The 20,916-nt window shown below is 36.8% G+C and overlaps 1 long non-coding RNA gene across 3 annotated transcripts in view; it reads right to left on the bottom strand.

The window, feature by feature from the left end:
• LOC110260856 overlaps window positions 1–20,916 on the bottom strand; it is a 119,407-nt gene that overhangs the window by 94,592 nt on the left and 3,899 nt on the right. For all 3 annotated transcript variants that reach the window (XR_002344376.1, XR_002344377.1, XR_002344378.1), the window contains exon 2: window positions 6,151–6,273. This is a non-coding gene — a long non-coding RNA (uncharacterized LOC110260856). The remainder of the gene's footprint in view (window positions 1–6,150; window positions 6,274–20,916) is intronic.

Here is a 20,916-nt window from a genome sequence, read left to right as displayed (position 1 = left end):
TGTTTTGTTTTTCTCCTTTCACTGCTATACTTTCTTTTCAAAGCTGTCGAAACTGAATGAATAGACTCTTGCTGCAATAAGACCAGGTCGTGTCCACATCCAAATGAAGCTGCAGATACGACACAGCCCACATCATATTCAGGGTGTCTAAAGCTTCAGTTTATTTTGTTCTTTTTCAAAGCCATGTATTTGATCTTTTTTTTTTCCTTTCATTATTATTATTATTATTTTTTTTAAGTTTAGGGCCACACTTGCAGCATGCCAAAGTTCCCAGGCTAGGGGTCTAATCAGAGGTGTAGCTGCTGGCCTATGCCTCAACCACAGCAACGTAGGATCAGCAATGCTGGATCCTTAACCCACTGAGTGAGGCCAGAGATGGAAGCCACATCTTTGTGAATACTAGTCAGATTCATTACTGCTGAGCCACAACAGAAACTCCCCAATGCACTTGATCTTATTGGCTGTCCCCTTGTTACTTATCCTCCCACTTTGAGCCTGGTTTTTGACTCCTCATCCCATCCTTCAAATATTTGGTTCCTCCTTGACCAGGAGGTTATCTCAGAAGCAAACATTCCTGCACACTTTGCAACCTATACTAGAGACTAGATGCCACCCCTGTAGTTGGCACTTGGCTTTTAGCATTCCAGCTATAAAAGAAGGGGCTTTTGGCCAGGAGGCTATGTCTTAGAATACTTAAAAAATCATGAAGTCATGCAAACCAAACAAATGTCATGGTACTTGGATAAACGACCAAATTATCTAACTGTGCCATGTGTCTTTTGAACAAATCCAAAAGTGTGTTTCAAATACTTAGGATAGACACACATTCTTCCTTCCTTTCTTTTTCTCCCTCCCTCCTTCCTCCTTCTCTCAGAGATAGGCACACTCACAGACATACTCTCTTATACTTGTAGATACACACACACTGACAAAAACCCACAGACATTTGCCACTAACATAAATGCCTAGAATCATAAGTTTTCCCTGCTCCTTGCTTGGGAAAGTTGAGCTTTGAAGCCAAGAAAGTGGCCGTAATTTTTGGCCTATGGGTATATTGAAGAAATGCCTCAGCAAAAGTCAAAGAACAAGAACGGGGTGAATTGTTCTTCTGTGTCCATGGTTCTCATCCCTGGTTGCACATAGATATCACCCAAGGAGCTTTTAAAAATTAATGTCTGGACCCAACTCTAGACCAGTTAAATTAGATTCTCTGGTGGCAGGGCCTGGATATTAGCCATATTTTCCTTAAGAGCTCTCCAGGTACTACTAATTTGCAGCCAGTGTTGAAGACCACTGCTCTATTACCTTATAATTTTAATTCCATTCCCTCCAATTTTAACTTCAGCCAGCCCGCAGCAGCAGCAACCACCTTGTGTGTGGACTACCGCATATCTAATTTTGCCATTGTGTTCTTGCTTGCTAACAACTGGTCAGCAAATATCATCAAGCAGGTTTATGTGTGCACTTGCATGTCTGTGGCTTTCATTCACACAGATGAATGAAATAGCAAAAACTCTCTCTTTTTCAGCAGCGGGAGAAGGCAGGCAATAAACACACACATAGTGTGAAGGTAGTAATAACTGCTCATGAAGAAAAATCAGCAAGATTAAGGAGTGAGGGGAAGAAAAATTAGGTGAACTATGTTACATGGATGATGTCTTTCATAAGACGCCATTCAACAGAGATCTCAAAGAAGTGTATTATGAATCTTGCGGGAAAGGGAACTTCACACAAAGAGAGGTAGGAAATTAAAAGACCTTGAGGGAATAGACAATTTTTAAGGGATGCTAAGTGAAAAATGTTTAAATGGTAAGTCCACTAGGAATGTATGTTGTCTTTGTAGAAACTTTTGCCAATTTCACTTTCTTTTCTTCATCAACTTTATTGAGATATAGTTTATAATAACAAAACTCATATTAAGTGCATATTTTGATACATTTTGACAAGTGTATTTACCTACTTAATCATTACCAAAATAAAGTTCTCTCATATCCCTTCTTACTCAAATTCCCCAGCTTTACCCTAGGTTACCACTGATCTTTGCTCATTTACTAGAGATTCATGTCGTCTGTCTTAGAGCTTCACTGAAATGAACTCATTTTTGGGTCCCTGGTTTCTTTTAGGAAGCATAAATATCTGAAATTCATCTATGTTAATGTGTGCATAAATACTTGTTTCTTTCATTGCTGAGTAGGATTCCATTTCATAAGTATATCACAAATTTGTTTATCCATCCACATGTTGATGGATATTTGAGCTATTTTTGCTTTTGACAGTTATGACTAACACTGCTATGGCTGTTTGTGTATAAGTTGTTTTGTTAAGTTTTCATTTCTTTTGGGTAAATACATAGGAGTGGAACTGCTGAGTCATATGATAAATGTACATTTAATTTAATGGATATGTTTGGAATGGTTGTACTAAACTATATTCCCACCGCCAATGTATGAGTGGTCCACTTGCTCTTTATCAACAATTGGTATTGTTTTTGTTTTCAGGTTTAGCCATTGTATATTATTGTAGAGTTTTCTAGACTCCTAGGAAACTTAGTGGGCCTTAAGTCTTATATTGGTGGCAGAAACAGGTCCCTCGCCATTTCCACAGTAACTGTAGTGGCCTTATTTACATTGATTGCCTTAAGAATGATATTATTTCTGGAGTTCCCATCACGGCTCAGTGGTTAATGAATCCGACTAGGAACCATGAGGTTGTGGGTTCGATCCCTGGCCTTGCTCAGTGGGTTAAGGATCTGGTGTTGCCATGAGCTGTGATGTAGGTCACAGACATGGCTCAGATCTCACATTGCTGTGGCTGTGGCGTAGGCCAGCGGCTACTGTCCCAATTAGATCCCTAGCCTGGGAACCTCCATATGCCATGGGAGTAGCCCTAGAAAAGGCAAAAAGACAAAAAAAAAAAAAAGAATGATATTATTTCTGATTACAATTGCTTTTATAAGAGTACAGTCAGAATAAGAATGAGGGTAACAGTCTTAGCGTTCAACTTTTTGAATTTTGTTAAAGTTCAAAAAGAGATGAGGTCCATTCAGTCTCTGCAACTAACTGGTTATTAAGTTTTGTGTAAGTCCCTCAACACGTGTGAACTTAATTTTTTTCAACTGAAAAATTGAATTGATAAATAGCAGCTTGATGGTTTTTTTGTTCATATTACTTGTAATATATATGGCTCACATATAATGAAGAGTTTCTATGTTCCAGACATTATACAAAGTATTTAAAGTATATTAACTTGTGCCATTCTCAAAACAACTCTTTGAAGTATGGTGTATGATTATTTTTGTTTTCAGGCAGTAAGGCTGATGCACCAAGAGATGGTATGCTCAAAGTCATTTGGGGTGCAAGTGGTAGAACAGGTGAGAGCTGAAACCAAGCAGTTTAATTCCATAACTTGAATACCTGATCACTATATTTACTATCTCAACCTTTGACATAATCATTTTACTTAGTGAAAGAACAACTACCTTTGTTTATAAAGTAATGTCTAGAGAGCCTGAGTGAAGGGTGAAAAGCAAAATCTGCAAAGAAAAGATCAAAATCATTACACATGCAATTTAGGAGAGGATTGTTGTCTTTATCTTTCCACGGAGGTAAATGCGAAGAGAAGAGACAGAAGAGGGGAGAACGGATGACTGGAAGTGTGAATTGATTAAATGAGAGCATTTCTGGGATGATGTGGGTGAAGGGTCAGTGAGCCAATGCAATGTCACTGGATAGATGGCTGAAAGACATGTTGAAAGCAATGGTATTTTCCCGACTGGAGTTGTGATGCTAATACACATGCACTTATATCCTCACTTACTTAGTGCAATGTCACACATTAAGAGCTAGATAAGATTCAAGGTAAAGTACCTTTATTAATAATAGCTTACAAAATTTATGCTGTTAGCCAAGAGGGTGAACAGTGACCAGATTACCTCTTCTACCTAGAAATAGCTAAGATATTGGAAAACAATATATGAGACATTTGTTTTCAGATATTGGTGCTTTTCCTGAGTTGAGGAGATTGAGTTGCAAGCACAGTAAGGCCAAGGTAATTGCTATTCACATATCAGAGTAAAGTGTTTCATAGAGAATGAGAGAGAAGAGAGAGAAGAAGTTTCAGAGGTCTTCAGAGTCTCCCTAGAGTCTCCAGTCGAGCACCGATTACATGTCAGGAAACAACACAAAGGCTGGAGAAAGAACCACTTGAGAAGAACAGGAGGAACAAACAATACAAACTCACATAGGGCCATGGATGGTGATCCCACTTGCCAGAGTATAAACTCCTGAAATCAAGGTGCATTATGTAGAGTACTCCAAATGGTATCACCTCAGTAGTGAAGTAAAATCATCCCAAATAAAAGATTGCTCTGGTTCTTCCTAACAAAACTGAAAAACAAGCCTAGAAAGGACGAAACTGTTTCTGTACAGCATAAACTGTACCCTAGAAAATAGCTTAACAATCTGTAAAAATGCACTATTTCTAGACCAAGTCAAATATTAGCAGGTATAAAATGAAATAGGTAAATAAAACCCATAATGAGGATAAAAATCCATCAGTGGATACAGACCCAGAAATAACACTGATTTATAGCATTAACAGACATGGGCATTAACCCAATTTTATACTATGTCCCGTATGTTCAAAAAGGTAGACGAAAGATGAATTGCATTAAGTAAAAATGTGAAAGATATATATTTAAAAAAGATCAATGTTGAACTTCTAGAGATGAAAATTACAATGTCTGGAATGAAAAATATACTAGAAGAGATCAGTAGCCTATTAGACATTGCAGAAGAAAAGATGGATACATTTGCAAAATCAGCAATGGGAAACTATTCCAAAATGAAATATGAATTGAGAAAAAAAAAAAGGAACATTCCATGTTCTTTCTAGACTCCTCTTTGGGGATTTTGCATATATTACCTCATTTAATCTTAACAAAATACAAAGAAGGCATTATTATTTTCCTCATTTTTACACATGAACACACTGTTAATTCATCATACAAATTCAGAGAGCAAATAAATGCCTGAGCTAGTGTCAGAACACACAGAGTTGGTGGTAGAATATGTAGCCTCACACCACAAAGGCAGAATCAGGCAGGGAAGAGTTAGTCTTAAAATAGAAATTGGAGTCCTGGAAGCTTCATTTAAATTCCTAAGCCAGTGGGTAACACCTAAACTCAGTGCAGGATGGTGCTGTAGGTTTGGAGTGGATTTTACAGACAGCAGTTTGCAGAGCTGTGTTCCGGGTGTGCTATATTTCCATTCACTAATTCTCTTGACTGTGCAAGTGTAAAGTTTTCCTAATTACTTCTAAATCAATAGCTTTATTTTCATTTCTGTGATTTTTATGGATTCTCTGTCACTTCTACTTATTGGTTTGTATCATTCATGACTTTGTTTCTGTTTTATGATCACCAGTGTTTCTTTATCACTACTACTTTTTCATATTAAATTCACTCAAAGGCAGAGTCTCCTGCTGTGGTGCAGTGGAAACGAATCCGACTAGGAACCATGAGGTTGCGGGTTCGATACCTGGCCTCACTCAGTGGGTTAAAGATCCAGTGTCGCCCTGAGCTGTGGTGTAGGTCGCAGACGTGGCTCAGATCTTGAATTACTGTGGCTGTGGCATAGGCTGGCAGCTAGAGCTCCAATTCGACTGCTAGCCTGGGAATCTCCATATGCTGCGAGCATGGCCCTAAAAAGCAAAAAAGAAAGAAAAGAAAAATTCATTCAATGGAATCATTATATTTAAGAAATGATAACACCTAAATACTCACCTCTCACTATAATTCCATTGGATGTCCTTCACTTTTGGAAGGCAAGGACATACATTAGCCATATGGATCATTACACCATGACTACATACATGCTTATATATGTCCTAGTGTGCACATTTATGGGCTTGTTTAGGGTATGTGCCTAAAAGTGGAATTTCTTGGTATATGGGATGTGAATCTTCAACTTTAATAGACAATACCAAAATGTCTTACAAACTCGTTGATCAAGTTACTCCCCCAGCGTATGTAACAATTCCTGATAATCCACATCCTCCACAGAACTTACCATTTTTATACTCTTCATTTTTTTCCACGAGTGAGAAATGGTGTCTGATTATAATTTTTGTTTGCAAGTTGTCTCTTCTTACCTTTGTATTCGCAGAGTCTAGAACAGTTCCACTGAGATTCAGTTGGCAGTCCCTGGGTATCTATTTGTTGAATGGATAAATGAAGTTCAGAATTCAGTCTGGTTGATGAAGAGAATGGTAATGCTGTTAATAGAAATGAAGGGGGAGAAATACGATGAGATTTTTTCTTTGAAGGTCAGGTTAAGATTTTTAAAATGAAATAAACTGAAAACTAGATTGTCAGTTGGAAGGCAGTGGCCAAATCAATTGAAAAAAGTCATATATTACTGCAGTCTCTTCATATGTTACTGGTAGTTATTACTGACTACCAAAATTGAATTCAGTAAGGATAGAATTATTTGCTACAACTTAGTTTTTAAGACAAATTGTTTTTTTCATAGTAGATGAAAAAAATCATCTTGTCTTACTTAAATATTTTAAAAATTGGCAAGAAAGCATAAGTAAATTAGATGTGTGTGTCTTTTTAGCCATCACTGATATTAAGTCATTGAATATTTTTTACGATTAAGACTGCATGCTGAGATAAATGAGTCATTTGTAAGAAATCTGTCCTGATGATGAATTACACGTTATTTCAAGGAGAAGATGTAAGCATTGTTAATGTTTCAATGTAAGAACTGTTTCACTATTAAAAAAGAAAGGGCCTTATGAGTAGAAAACAAAAGCAAAACCAAAACCCCTGAAGCTATAATAAGGTGACCTAGTCATTATGGCTTATAAGCAAAGCTGAGTTGTATGATCACCAGTGGGCTAATAAATGCTTGTGTAACTGGATATTTTAATTCACTTAATATATTTAAACTGGTTATGTGATGAACTCTGTGTTCAATGAATATTTGCTCAGACTTTCACTTTAATTTGGTTATGCCTGCCTGAGTCCACCAGCATGTCAGTATGTCATTTAGATTGTCATTTTCACACATTTACCTGTTTTATTATTGTTTTATTATTAAGTAATGGTTTAATACTTGTACTTGTCAGTGATGTTGTACTTGCCACTGTTAGTCAAAAGGATTCTCCAAACATACTCTGTGTGTTTTGTATAATCTTGAACCAAAATTGTCATCGCTTTAAATTTTTAGGCAAGAACTAAAGTCCTGTGTAGAATGAAGTTTGTGTTTTGCACAAAAAAATGATAAGCATTTATTGTGTATAGTTAAATTTGAGAAATGAAAAACAGCTTTGTAAGGTTCTTAAATAGCTGAATCTATTTGTATATTTGCAGAGTTGGCTTATTAGATCCATTAGTGCTAGAAAAGTGAATCTGAATTTCAGAGGATAAATCATAGGATCGGCAAAATAATGGAAAAAGGAAGTAGGAAAATAGAAAAAAAAACTAGTAGCATTCATACTTTCACTTATTCACATATTTTCTGATTCACTTTTTAATATCTCTCTTATGAATTTATTAAGTTTCTATTGCATTCAAAGTTTTCCATTAGGCATTACTATGGGTTGAATTATGTTCACCCCAAATTCATATGTTAAAGTCTTAATTTCTAGGAACTCAAAATGTAACCTTGTTTGGAATTAGGTCATTGCAGGTATAATTAGTTAAATTAAGATGAGGCCATACTGGAGTGGGCCCATATTCCTATATAACCGGCATCTTTATAAAATGAGGGAAATATGAACACAGACACATATGCAGGGAGAATGCCCTCTATTAGACTGGAATGCTAGCATAAGCCAAGGGACAATCAGTAGCTAGGAGAGACGTCTGGAACAGTTCTCTCCCTGGTACCTTTAGAGGCAGCGTAACCCTTCTGACACCTTGATTTCAGACTTCTGGTCTCCAGAACTATGAGAAAATGTTTCTGTTGTCTAAGCCATTTACTTTGTTGTACTTTGTTACAGTGGCCCTAGCAATACAAGTAGCTTTCTGACATAGAATTAAGGTCAACCAAAGCTGGTAGGTCCAGGTTTATAGACAAGATGAAACTTCATTTTGATCTGTGCTAAGATGAATGAGGGAAGCGCAGAACATGGAGAATGTATAGGGTTAGGGTGAGAAATCCATTTACCTAATACATGCAGTGTTAATTAATGAGAAAAATTAAATTGGAGAATTAAAAGCATTCATAAATATCCTGAGCATTTTATTTTAAACTGAAATATAAATGTATTCTTATCAATTTTTTGGTGCCTAACCAAGACTTTTCTTTTTCACTCACTGACATTCAACATCATTCTTTTCAACCACACTCATAAGGCCTTACCAAAGATTTCCAGTTTGAACATGTTTAAAATAGAACAAGGTCATAAGTATACAAAAAAAAAAAAAATACTTGAGTGACTCATCTGGATATTTATGACCTTTTTTCCCTCCATCTTTTATGGTTAACAGCAAATAGCAATGTTTTTAAATATAAATGCCATTATCAAGTCTTTCCATATTATTCAAATTAGTTTTCACAGAAAAAACAGTTTTTCCCTTTCACACTCATATCATATTTATTTACATAAGAATAAATTACTTTATGTAATGACTCTGACTAGTCCAACTGATAGAAACAGATTGGAAACCAATGCTATTGATTTACAGGTAGAAGAAGTAAATAAAAATGCTAGCAAGTAGTCTAAACAGCTGGGAGATTTCAGTATTCTCTGGACAGCTGAATTTATAGAGGGAACAAATGGCATTGGTTAATCTGGAAAGTTGAGTTAGTAGAGATTTAATCAGAGAACTTCCACTAGTATTTAAAGAGGGCAGAGGTCTAAGAGAAAGGGAAACTGGTGAGCAGAAGTTCTGAACAAAATCTATAGTCAACTCACAAGTATGAATTAAGTGCATACTATGTTCCATGCATTAGAGTAACATGAGGAAAGGAAATGAGCTTATACTTTTTTTTGGCTAAGTCTGCAGCATGTGGAAGTTCCCTGGGCTCCAACTGGAGATGCAGTTGAGACCTAGCCATAGCCACGGCAACACCAGATCTAAGCCACACCTGTGACCTATACCACAGCTTAAGGCAATGCCACTGAGCAAGGTCAAGGATCAAACCCTCATCCTCATAGAGACAATGTCGGGTCCTAAACTTGCTGAGCCACGACGGGTACTCCTGAGTTTTTATTCTTAATAAACATATTACCACATAAATTAAACAATATGTGATGAAGCCTGAAAAGAAAAATAAAAGAGTAGGGAAAGAATGAAAGAGTGTTTTTTAGATGTTTCTGAATGAAGGCTTTTCTGATATTGTGAGATTTTAGTAGAGACATTAATAAAGTAATGGAGTTATTCATGAGGATAACTGGAGGATAGTCTTTCTAGGCAGAGATAGGAATTATTGGGCATTAATCATAGACAAGTAAGGAAACCACTGGAATAGAGGAAAGTGAGCAAGATGGGGACTAAGAGGAAACTGAGGTTGTGACTGCAGAGGCTGAGAATGAGGGTAGAATATGCAGATCATGAGTTTCTTTTCAGGAGGATGAGAATTCACTGGAGGGATTTTATCAGATAGTGAAATGTTCCACTTATATTTCAAAAGGGTCATTCTGTTGGCTGTGTGGAAAATAAACTGGAGATGAGAGCTAGCAATAGTGGAATTAGTATTTATGAACTTACTGTTAAGCCCAGATCATGCCTGTTTGTTCCCCATTCACAGCCATCATTAAGCTTCTCTGCCTCTCTCTTAGAATCCTCCAAACCTTTAATTCCAATGAATCCTATGTCCCTTACACGGCTTTCTCAATCTCCTTAGGTGTTGATAACATCAACCTAAAATTCATCCCTGACTTATCACTATCTCTCATTGCCCACATCATAAGTCCTGTTCTCTTCTGTCCACGACCGCTGAACAAACTGGTCTAAACTACGTAGAAGGCCCCTGACCTCCCAACATCCATGCTTGCCTCACTCTAACACATTTTCAACTCAGCTGCCAAGTGAAACCTCACAAATATAAGTCAAGGATTTTCCTAAAATGGATTCATTCTCCTGCTTAAAATGCTTCTCTGGCTTGCCATTTCTTGAACTATAGAGACCAAACTCTTTCAATGAGCCACATTTGTTCCTGCCTATTCATGCACTTCTGAAGTCTCATAGCCAACTACTCTTCTCTTTTTGTTTAGCATATAGCTACTATTTTTCTTTTAATAAACTTTCTAAATTCTTCCTTGAGTTATACCGTTCCACTTTAGCACAGAAGCATTCACTCCCCTAATCTCCTTTTCATCTCTCATTTATTCCATTTCTTAACCTCAGTTTTATGTTGGCAAGACTCCACTGACTTCTTATGTGGATCTGGAGTGCAACTGGGTGTTTCCATCATACCCTGTAGATGAACCTTTTTTCAGTATGAGCTACATAAAACAAGGGCTCTATTTCTCTTGTTCCCCAGAATCTGTCAATGTACAGAATGTGACAGAGTGGTACTATGTGAATGAATGAATAAATGAATGTGGTTCCCCCTTAATCCTAAATCATCGGTGTTTATTGATAATCTCTATGATTGGATATGTCTATGATACTGTTTGGTAGCAATAATTTCTTTCCTCCATGAAGAGAACAGACTTTATCTGGCTTTATTATTTCTGAACGTTTTCAATACAAAATCAAATCCTGAATTCATGATTAGAGTAGACTGGGGGAAGAAATACAAGTATAATCATCATTATCATGCAATGAAATTTCCTCCTCATTAGCAGAACACTGAAGGAAGAAGGAAGGACCTAGACCTTATTCCTATAGTACCTTGCTAAAATGGCACCTTCTAGTGAATCTTTCCCTACCACATTATTTAAAATTGCCACTCCTGACATATCATCATATTCTGGCCAGCCCTAGACTTTTCCCTAAGTCCTTTTCTTCACTTAAGTGGAATTCCTAGGGTACTCTGGGCTCTACCTGGCAATTCCTGTATCCCTTGTGTACTTCTAAACCCTCTTCTCCTAGTTTCCTTGATCAGCTCTCTTTTTAGAACCCAAAACCAAGCCAGGACTTTTCCTCTATATGTTGGATTCTTTTTTCACACATGATCTTTGACTGTTCATGATAAGCTAGAGAGAGTATAGTGGCTCTGCCCCACAAAACTGTGTTTTTCCTGGCTTCCAGCTAACACCTATCTCCTAGTTCTAATGTTCATGGATGATTCACTGCACGGTCAGCACACTGATGCTAGGTGGTCTATGCACCAGAAGCCCTGCCAGGGGTAAATCCTTACAAACATTGGTATGCTTGCTCTGTGGTGCCTTTTCTAGCCATTCTAGCCATACCTGTAGGTTCCAACTTGCATCTAGTATATATTACTCAGTGGATTTATTGTGTGATCCAAAATATATCGTGCAATCAAAAAACCACTGGGGAAGGTTAGTTGGAGTTGATTGTGGGATGTTCACTGGGGTATATTATGAATCAATTGTGGAGATGCCTGTTTGTAAAAGGTGAGCATCTGTAGTTAGACAGAAGCAAATGAGGTCCCTGTAATAAGAATTGAGGGAAAAGTTACTGGGATATCCTACCGGGAGGAATCAAATCTTTAGCCTTGAGTAGCTTTTAATGAGCCAGATCTCCACTGTCACGTGGTTTCTTAATTAGTCAGTCATTCCAGCTTAGAGTAATCTCTTTCTCTTCTAAGCAGTCTATTGTTGGTTGAGTTATTTTACTATTTAATTTATATTACAAGTTTTATGGAATTGTATCTTGCCTCTTCAACTGTAACTTTTTAAAAGTAGGGACACTTCTAGCAGCAGAGTACATTTCACCTTATAATAATCAATAAGTACACTCTAACTTAATTCAGTACACTTTTGTGACAATCATGACTAGAGTATGCCCTTGAGAGGGGTAGTTGGGGGTAGGACGTAAAAGAGATGTCAAAGATTCACACTGCATACTATTACAGTTCACATAATTTTATTCCCATATTCGTGCATGCCTGCTAAGAAAGGCTATTCAGGAAATGCCACAAGGTCATTCAAAGCAATTCAGGGCTACTTGAGGGAATAAATGATTAAACCATTTTAAAGAGACAGTACTTAACGTCAATGCTTTCCTTAAGCACAATTTATGATTTTTTAAAAAAATTCACAAATAGAAAATGATGAAAGTAGACCAGTTTCACGTCTCATCATTTTAGCAAAAAAAATATGCATATATATAAAAATGCCAAATCTAAATTTAATATAATACGTAAGCAATTATGACTTGTCCTACAGTAAACCTCTGACCTCTACTTCAGCCAAGCTACAAAATATAAAACACAGGATTTGCCAGTTCAAATTAAAGAAGCCCCGTTTCACTGAAAGGTTGCAAAGAGGTAATCGATTGAGTGCACAGGTTTTTAAATAAGAGTTTACTCATCTTTCTTTTTTCCTCATTGATTTTTTTTCTTTCTTTTTTTTTTGGCTGCCCTGCAGGCACATGGAGGTCCCAGGTCAGGGATCAGATCCAAGCCACAGCTGCAACCTAAGCTGCAGCCACAGCTGCAACCTAAGCTGCAGCCACAGCAATGCCAGATCCCTAACCTCCTAAGTCAGGGATCGAACCTGCATCCCAGTGCTCCCAAGATGCCACTGATCCTGTTGCACCACAGTGGGAACGCCCATTGATTTTTGTTTTTTTAATACCAGGAATGCTTTCAAACTTCTGCCAAAAATGAGTTTCTCTAAAGGGCCAGAGATCTCCTTCAAGTAGCATATAAAAGATATTCAACCAAGGTGGTATCGGTGGCCACAGAAGCATGGTTTTAATTAGACATACGTACATTTGCTTTTTACCATTCTTGCCAGTTATAATGTTTCTGTGCTTTTAGGTACATGTCTTAAAAATTAAAATAATACCTAAAGAAATTACACTGTAACATAATGCCTTAATGTAAGTAATGCTCCGGTAGGCTACAGCCTTAAAGGATTCTTGGATTCTTAACCTACAAAGTGGGCGCTAGTTGATACAAACTTGGTAACTAACATTTTAGCAAATACCTTGACTCCTGTTATATTTGCTTATATTCCCCCACCTCCCTGGGTAATAGCTTTAATCACTGGCCTGCTGTTCTTTGCCCCGTATATACTCCTTCCCTTAAATACCTCTTTTTGCCCCCAAAGCTTTGATCTCCTTTCTATACATAAGGTTCCAAAACCTTCATTAACAAAACTCTCTTCAATGCTCTAGACATATAAATATACTTGACATTTCTTATTACAAAACTACTCACCCCCTCAATTTCAAATGTCAAGACCCAAAGTACATATTGTATCTACCAATCTTCATTCCTTTTAAAATGGACTAATTACTGTTGATAATAATATCAAGGTGTGCTGTGGATCGAGATGGTGATAATAAGAGACAGTATTCTGGGGCCAGCCCAGTGTAATCAATCTGGAGTTCAAGGAACAATGGAAGTTCTAAAGATGCCCACCTTTTTGATCTGTGTCAGGAACATATCCATTCTCCTTATTCAACCAAGAAGTTAGTAATACACTTTCCCAATGACATCATCTCTATTTCTATCTCCTTTTATCTGAATCCATATGGTCACTCGTGGTTTCAACCATCAATTTTTGTATCTTCTAGAAGATGACGTTTTCAGAAAGAAAGGTCAAGAACTTACCAGATAATATTTTTAGCTAAAAAAGCCCCAAAACTTTTAATAAGTGTCCAAAAAATTAAAAGTTCCCCGTTACTCTTATGTAATGTCTTAGAACCCTGAGTACAATGCTCCTGGGTGGTTTTTTTTTTTTTTTTTTTTTTTTTTTTCATTTAGGTAGAAATGGCTGTAGTATTTTCTCATGGAAATAGATATTTTAATAGGGAATATTCCTCTAAAGACATTCCAATTCCATCCCTTCCAGGTCAATGATCGCAAAGGAAGAATATTCACTATATTTTATGATTTCAAATTCAAATAATTTTATATATATATATACACACATGTACATATATACGTACATACATACATACACACACACACACACACATATATTTGTCTTCTGGGGCTGCACCCACAGCATATGGAGGCTCCCAGGCTAGGGGTCTAATCAGAGCTGCTGCCACCAGCCTATGCTAGAGCCACAGAAATGTTGGATCCGAGACCCGTCTACGACCTACACCAAAGCTCAGGGCAACGCTGGATCCTTAACTTACTGAGTGAGGCCAGGTATTGAACCCGCAATCTCATGGTTCCTAGTCGGATTCGTTAACCACTGAGCCATGATGGGAACTCCCGGTGAATAATTCTTAGTATTTCTTCTGTTATGATTTTTTATCCTATAGCATATGAGATGTTATCCATTTCTATTCACTTATTCGTTGAACCAATATTTACTGGGTTCAAGTGAGTGCCAGGAGCTAGGCTAGGTAATGGATAAAAAAAAAATGCAACTTCTTCAATCTAAAAAAAGATGCCCCAAGTTTAAGTAACAAAGTAAACAAGTAAAATAAACATTTAGGAAAAATATGATAAATACTTTAAGGTATCCATGAAGTTACCACACCATTTACAATAATATATTGCCCAGACCTATGTATTACCTTGTGATTAGTCAGGTCTCCTATAGAGTCCTTATTCCCAGGCTTCAAGAGATGCCGCCCATCTGAGTCATACTCCTTCCCTCTGAGATCTTAAGAAACGGCTGAGAAATGTCAATTTGGTTTTTTATTAGTGAGTTCCATGACTCACACGAAAACAAGGTTTACAGAGGACATCTATCACCCAGCAAACTGTTGGAGGCTAAGTTGAAACTGAAAGATTTATCTGAAATATCTTTTAAAGCAACTTTATCAAAGTGTAATTGACACACAATAAACTGTGCAAATTTAAAGTGTATAATTTGATAATTTTGAAATATGTATGTATTTGTGAAATACATACCATAGGCACAATAATGAGCACATCAACCTCTTTCAAATTTCCTTATGCTCTTTTGTGATTCTTCTCTTCTGCCTCTTCCTGTCCATCTCTTCTCATCCCACTCAACATGATTATTCTGAGATTAATCTGTGTATTTTCATGTATTAGTGTATTTTCATATATTTCATTTATTTTAATTAATAATATTCCAACATGTGAATATACCACAATTTATTTATCCATTCTGGGTTGTTCCAGTTTTAGGTGATTATATAAATAAAGCTGCTATAAATATTCATGTAGTTACCTTTGTATAGATATATGCTTTTCTTTCTTTTTTTTTTTTTTTTGGTCTTTTTTAGGGCTGCACCCACAGCATATGGAGGCTCCCAGGCTAGGGGTCTAATAGGAGTTGTAGCCGCAGGCCAATGCCAGAGCCACAGCAACGCGGGATCCAAGCTGCATCTGTGACCTACACCACAGCTCACAGCAACGCCAGATCCTTAACCCACTGATCGAGGCCAGGCATTGAAGCTGCAACTTCATGGTTCCTACTCGGATTCGTTAACCATTGCGCCGTCAAGACAGGAACTCCTGCTTTTATTTCTTTTAGATAAATATCTATGGAGTGCAATGCATATGGTATTTATGTTTAATTTTGTTAAGTTGCTGTCACACTGTGGTTGTACCATTTTACACTTCCACTAGCAGTATATGAGTGTTCCAATTTGTCTACATCCTTAACAATAGTTGATATGGTCAGCCTTTTTCATTTTAGTTGTTATAATAGATTTGCATTGGTATCTCATGTAGCTTTAACTTGCTTTTTCCTAATGGTTAATGATGTTAAGCATCTTTTCAAGTGATTATTTTCCAGCTATTTATTTGGTGAAGTATCTTTTAAAATCATTTGACTAGATAAGCAATGAGATCCTGCTGTGTAGCACTGGGAACTATATCTAGTCACTTATGATGGAGCATGATAATGTGAGAAAAAAGAGTGTATACATGTATGTGTGACTGGGTCACCTTGCTATACAGTAGAAAACTGACAAAACACTGTAAATCAGCTATAATGGAAAAAAATAAAAATCATTAAAAAAATAAAATTGACTACTTATTATGTCTTTTCTTTTTGGGTACAAGTCCTTTATTAGATATGTGATTTGTAATTATTTTCTCCCTATTGTTTGAATATGTGATTTTTTTTTTTTTTTGGTCTTTTCAGGGAAAGGAAAGACTGGGAACCTCTATGGCATATCTAGGGGTCAAATCAGAGCTATAGCCACTGGCCTACACCACAGCCATAGCAATGTCAGATCCAAGCCACATCTGTGACCTACACCACAGCTCCCAGCAATGCTAGATCTTTAACCCACTCTGTAAGGCCAGGGATCAAACCTGTGTCCTCATGGATGCTAGTCAGAGTTGTTTCCACTGAGCCATGATGGGAACCCCAAATACGTGATTTTTGAAAAAAAAATAGCATCTTAATTTTAATTATGGTTAACTCATTGGGTTTTTGTTTTGGGTTGGTTTTTTCTTTTTTTTTTTTTTTTTTTTTTTTGCTTCTGATGTTGTATATAAGATACTAACTCCTCACCCAATTCCCCAGAGATTTTTTCTTATGCTTTCATTTAGCTGTTTTATAGCTTTAAATTTTATATTTAGGTCTATTGTCTTTTAATTTTTGTACATCATGTTTGAGGCCAGAATTCCTAACACATTTGACCTTTGAACAACACTGGTTTGAACAGCGAGAGTCTACTCATTCCCATAATTTTTTCAATGCGAGGTGTACCACTATACGATCTACAGTCTGCCTGGTTGGGTGAATCTGTAGATGCAGATTCAAGGGTACAGATTTGAAATTATACACAGATTTTCCACTGTGTGGAGGGCCACAGCCCTTAACCCTTATGTTGTTCAAGGGTTAATTTACTGTCTTCTAACCACTACCTTCATGTTAAAACACAATAAGCAAATTTAGGGAGCATGGGAAAATGGGAAGGTAAGAGAAACGTATAATAGAATCCTGATAGGAAAAAACCAGTAACATGCGTGACTGATGACTTTTATGTCGGATCCAATGAATTAAGCGCTTCAATGAAGGTTGGGTAAAATGTAGCTTGGTAGCAGAAATAAATATGGGCAAAATAAATGAGTGATTTTAGTGATCTTAAGAACAATAATAATAAGCCATTTCATGAACAGATACGTTATTTTGCTACAATATTAGCATATTACATGGAGTATTCAGTCTGTTTTCATCTTCTTTGCCAACTTTGTTTTCCAATCTTATTTTTCACAAACTCATCCCTCATGGATTCGCAGTTTTTCTTTAGCGTGCTGTATTTTTTTCCCCCACATTCTGAACATTGAAAGATATGGTCTGATGTCATTCTCTTCCAACTCAGATATTACTAACCATCCAAGTTCAGATATTATATCCTATGGTGAGGATTTCTGTTTCACAAAAGTCATTCCTCTCTAGGCCGACTGAGTTGATGTTTTTCTATCTCTAGAACATTAAGTACATTTCTGTTACAACACTGTGTGTACCAAAGGGTTTAGCTTCCCTCCCCTACTCTACTTTAACGTAGAGGGGCCATATATTGAGCTCCACTCTTTAAAAGAGGATGTGACAGACCAAAGCTCAGTAAGAGGAGCAATGATAGTGAGAGGATTAAAAAACTCAGCTTTGTTCCTTTTTTTTTTTTAATGAATGGATCAAGAAGATACGGTGTTTATCTATATGCAATGGAATACCACTCAGCCTTATAAAAGATGAAATATTTTCATTTCTGAGAGCATCGATGGACATTGAAGGTATTTATGCCAAGTGAAATAAATCAGATCGATAAAGAAAATTACCATATGATTTCTCTCATAGGTAGACTATTTAAAAAAAAAAAAAAGGACAAACAAAAACAAACACATAGGCATGGAGAACAGAGTGGTGATTACCAGAGGGGGAAGGGTAGAAGGAGGGTGAAATGAGCAAAGGGGGTCAACTGTATAGCAATGAATGGAAACTGAATTTTTGGTAGTGAGCCCATTGTTAGTATCAACGGAAGTAGAAATATAACGTACACATGATGGGAGTTCCCATTTGGCTCAGCGGTAACAAACCCGACTAGGATCCATTAGGATGCGGGTTCAATTCCTGGCCTCACTCAGTGGGTTGAGGACCTGGTATTGCCACAGGCTGTGGCATAGGTTGCAGATGCAGCTCGGCTCTGGCATTGTTGTGGCTGTGGCATAGGCCAGCAGCTATAGCTCTAGTTCAACCCCTATCCTGGGAACTTCCACATAACATGGGTGCAGCCCTAAAAAAAGGCCCCAAAAAGGGAAGAAATATAATGTATACTTACATGATGTTATAAACCAATGTCAGCACAGTAAAAAAATAAAATAAAAAGCCCCTCAGCCTGCAAACAATTGAATGGGTTGAGGAACTTAATTTGTAGAAAATTTAGCAGAGGCTAGATTATCTGGAGGACACCGTGTATGGAAATGGGATCAGACTACACAGATTCAGACACAAATAAACATGAAATATTCCAAGTCCCTATAATGAGGAGTTTGCTTTTATACAGTTAAAGTTGCTTGAAGTAATGATATATTTTAAGAGGCTGTCAGTATTTTGTTCAATGAATATTCTAAAACTATTTGGCAGGAATGTAACAGAGGAAATTAAAACATTTGGTGAGTCTAGATGTAAGTCCACCTATTAAAATTTGTGATTATTTAAATTTGGAGACTTGAACTCTATTCAGAACTTGTCCAAGACTGGCAGATGTTTCACAAATGTATTTCCTTTCCTTGAGTTTCCCCCCGCTTACTTTCCATTATATTCCATTTCACTGCCATTACCAGGCCCTAAAAGAAAGAATTCTAGCAATCAATGCAGTTTAGCTTTTTAACAGGCATTTCTCCACCCAACGTATGTCTTTTCTAATTTATTATTTACAACAAAGAGATGTCCTGAAGACCTCGGCAACATGGTTTCCTCTTTCTATAGAATCAGATCAATGATGAAATTACTGAGCATGTACTAACAGCTTCCACCATCCATTGTCTCATTCATCTCATTTAATCTTCAGAACAATCCTGTGATGTATTAGTAATATCCTTATTTTACACTTAAGGAAATTTGCCCAAGGTCATGTAATCACTAAATGATGAAGATGGGACTCTTTGTGGTCTGATTCCAAAATTAAGCTGTTAAACACTCTTTACTTTCTCTCAAAATATCTTATTTGAACTCTCAAGAACTATATTTTCTTAAAACTGTTTACACACCCTTATTTTCCACTTACTATTGTCCTATATCAACTTATTTCAGACAAGTTGTTTAGTTCACTATCTCCTGAATGTTTCTCATGTATTCTTCATATGATAGCTTTCTTAGTTTTTCTGAACTTTAGTTTCCTTTTATGTTAAAGAAGTATAATAATACTACTTATTTCATAAGATCCTTGTGAGTTATTATTATTTTGTCTTTTTGCCTTTTCTAGGGCCACTCCCATGGCATATGGAGGCTCCCAGGTTAGGGGTCGAATCAGAGCTATAGCTGCTGGCCTACACCACAGGCACAGCAACTTGGGATCCGAGCCGTGTCTGAGACCTACACCACCACCACAACTCACGGCTACGCCGTATCCTCAACCCACTGAGTGAGGCAAGGGATTGAACCCACAACCTCATGGTTCCTAGTTGGATTCATTAACCACTGAACCACGATGGGAACTCCCCTTGTGAGAGTCAGATGAAAAAAAAAAAAAACCTGCATAAAGTACAGATCAGGCACATATAAGCTTTCAATAAATATTAGCCATTATTCTTATGATTATTATTCTTACATATTCTACTAACAATATGGGGAATGAATTGTATTTTAAAAATATATAGTAACAAGTACAATGCAAACTCACATTTGAACATGATAGGTGTTCATAAATACATTGTAGTCCAACTGTGAAGATTCCTGAATGTAGATCCATTGAGTTATTGCTAGTCTATCTTACACAGGTGCCTTCTACAAAAATTCCTTTGAGTGGCATTTACTTAAATTAGCCTCCATTAAAATACTGTCTTTTCACATTTATCGCTTAAGGTAGTATTAGCCTAACTTGTAGTAGATTTAAATATTGTGTATTGAATTTTAATTAGAAATTTAATTTCAAGATAATTTGACACTTCTTTCACTTGGTTTTAAGGCATATTGAAAAGAAATTGGTGAATCTTAATATTATAAAAATAAATGACAAAGGTATCTAATTCTAGAAGAATTAGAAAAATGTTAAGTAAACATGTATTCTGAATTAAAGAGTATAAATGACTTATTTAAACATTGTTTTCTTTTCTTTTTAGGGCTGAGCCCATGGCATATGGAGGTTCCCAGGCTAGGGGCTGAATCGGAGCTGCAGCCGCCTGCCTATGCCACAGCCACAGCAATGCCAGATCTGAGCCGCATCTGTGACCTACACCACAGCTCACAGCAATGCCAGATCCTTAACCCACTGAGTGAGGCCAGGGATCCAACTTGTGACCTCATGGATACTAGTCAGATTTGTTTCGACTGCGCCACTATGGGAACTCCAAACATTGTTATCTTTAAAGAAATCTAGGCTTTGGGTTAAAATGAAAGGGAAAGATAGTAACTTAGAAGTTTATATTGTCGAATTTTTTCTTTCCCCATTATGAGGCTTAAACCATGAAACACTAACCTACAAATAACAGGAAATACAAAGATATATCAAGTAGTTACAAAATGCAATGGAGCAAGATGTTGAGGTAAAATTGGCTGGAGACTGAAGTGGGAAAGATCAAAAGCAGAAAGATTCAGTCCTTAGAAAGTACATCAGAAGACTGTCAAATTTCACTGATATCTCAATTCAGCTTGTAGATTGATGGATGCTACTAACAATATATCAATGGAAATGTCTGCGGCAATACTGGATATGTT

The sequence above is a fragment of the Sus scrofa genome, chromosome 5 (assembly GCF_000003025.6).
Source record: "Sus scrofa isolate TJ Tabasco breed Duroc chromosome 5, Sscrofa11.1, whole genome shotgun sequence".
Lineage (NCBI taxonomy): Eukaryota > Metazoa > Chordata > Mammalia > Artiodactyla > Suidae > Sus > Sus scrofa.
The sequence above is the reverse complement of the archived record's forward strand: the minus strand, read 5'-3'. Positions and strand labels throughout refer to the sequence as shown.